General features: G+C 35.9%; 1 pseudogene; it reads right to left on the reverse strand.

Annotated features, from left to right (window-relative positions):
- Positions 1–343: 343 nt before the first annotated feature.
- Positions 344–453, reverse strand: LOC116890559 (annotated as a pseudogene).
- Positions 454–2342: the final 1889 nt, after the last annotated feature.

A 2342-nucleotide genomic window follows, 5' to 3' on the forward strand; every position in this document is an offset into this window, starting at 1 on the left:
CATAGTCCTAAGTAGCATCACCAGCTACTCATATCAGGCTGCCCCTCACTACCTTGAAGTCTCCTTCTGCCTCTCTTCATTGTGCCCACATCCTTTTGTTTCTCTTTCTCTTTTATTCCTCCACCATTTACTTGCTCCTTCGTGGTGCCTGCCTGCTGTCTCTGAGTGTCTAAGACCATCTCAGAGGTGGCCTCAGAAGTGCTATGCTACATCCATGCATTCTGGCACCAGGCGGGGTCATTCGGGGCATGGTCTCACCCCCTCTACCTCCCACCAGACTGGAGGTCATCTCAGGCTACTTCCATGTTCTGGCCCCCTGGTGCCAAGCTCACATTTCTTGGGGAGACTTAGGCTTCTAATCATTCAGATGTTCACAGGTCAGAACACTGAGTATAGGCATAACCTCTCTCCTTTCTGCCACCTACTTACATACATGTGCCCTTTAGGGGCAGGCATGACCTGCTGTTTTTAAATGCAGATATAAGAGCTTGCCGAAGTCTTTTCTGAAATTTAAATAAAATGTCTGTTTCTTATGTTTCCAAGAAGAATCATGTTACCTTATTTTATTAATAGAAATGTTGCTTAAGAATTTATATTTCTGTAACACATTAGCTTCTCTCTTACTTTTCCTTAACCTCCCCTTTCAAAAATTGACTCATTATATGCCAAGTTGGCTTCATGTGTAATGGTCCAGAGGCCTTATATTTTCATTTATCTTTAAAGTTTTAGCTTCCTAGTTTTATGTGTATAGATAGTTTTGCCTGTAGTGCATGTTTGCATTGTTCACAAAAAAGTCACAGTGTAACTGTCAGATTCTATGGTACTTCAGTTACAGAAGGTTGTGAGCTGTCCTACTAGGGCAGGTAACTGAACCCAGGTCCTTAGCAAGAACACTGAGTTTGCTTTAAGACTGAGACATCACTCTAGGTCCTTGGTTCAGAAATTTAAAACTTTCTTTTGAAAACTAAATTAGAATAGATTCTTTCTGTTCAAATCATCCTTCATTATTTATAAAGCAAGAGTACCAACATGCAATCTAACTTAAGCAGTCATATTGAATGCTTAAAGGGCTTCTATTGATCTTGTAATGCTCTTAATATACTTTTCTATTTAAACTTACTACCAGAAAAACAAACAAACAAACAAACAAACAAACAAACAAAAAACCAAAGTGTGTGTTCATGTGAGACACATAAACTAGCTGTCCTTTCTATTTAAGGTGCTTGATTATGTTGGGGTTAGAGCATCTTAAAGAGAATATTCTTCACAGTGGGAATGCTGCTCTTCTGAATAAAAGAGTTCAGTCATGCAGGTCAATGGGAAATTGCCACTGAAAGTAAAATTAAGCAATGTACATCTGATTTAAAAAGCACATAATCAACTCATAAATATACTTAAAATTATTCTCATATTATTCCTTTATTATAGTACTTAAACACTAAGAAATTTGTACTAAGTTTAATACCATAATATCGAGAATTATTTCAAATCATTTTCTGATTTACCAAGCAAGTTCTTACTTATGTATAGAATTCTACAGGGAAGAAGATAAGGTGTATATACATTTTTCTTCTGTATAGTTATTTATTCAACTTCTTGTACACTCATACAGATAAAGATTGTGTTATAAATAAACTATGTTAAAAAAATACACTATGACATTCATTCTTTAATTTAACCAAAATGATTTGCCACATAATTATTTTACAAGGATTGACAATGCTTGCTGAATGTGAATGAGTATATTGCTACTGACTGACAGTGATTTAATGAACTTAGATTTTTATGAGAAAATATTTGAAATTTAATAACTAGATTAATGGTAGCATAACTAAAGGCAGTATAAAGGTTAAAACAAGATGGGTAGCAGACATAATGGTGTGAAGAGACAACTAGGTAAGTGAAATATTCTTACAATTGTGGTAACAAAATCATTTTGCAGGGGCTGACTTAGGGGGTCAAACCTTGAAAGACAAGCTATATCCATTAAATTCCCCAAAAGAAGTATGAATAAAGTTCCACCTTTCAATCATAGATTAAGAGTACTTTTCTCTGTCACATCCCTGACAGAATGAATGACACAGAAATATAAAGACTTTCTAGAGTAAACAGTAGCAGAGACATCAAAAAGGAATGTGTGTTCTGAAATATCATCAAACCGACTAAGCTTACTGTCATTTTCTTCCTAGTAGACCTGACCCATTGGAGTTTGAAATCATGAATCAAGATAGAGCACAGAAGAACAAATACAGAGAATACTACGCAGGGCTTCCTGGCTTTAAACACTGTGTAGAGCCCTCTGGCTTTGAACACTAAAGTTGCTGAAAGAAAGTTCTTAACCT

This window comes from Rattus rattus, chromosome 1 (genome assembly GCF_011064425.1).
Source record: "Rattus rattus isolate New Zealand chromosome 1, Rrattus_CSIRO_v1, whole genome shotgun sequence".
Classification (NCBI taxonomy): domain Eukaryota; kingdom Metazoa; phylum Chordata; class Mammalia; order Rodentia; family Muridae; genus Rattus; species Rattus rattus.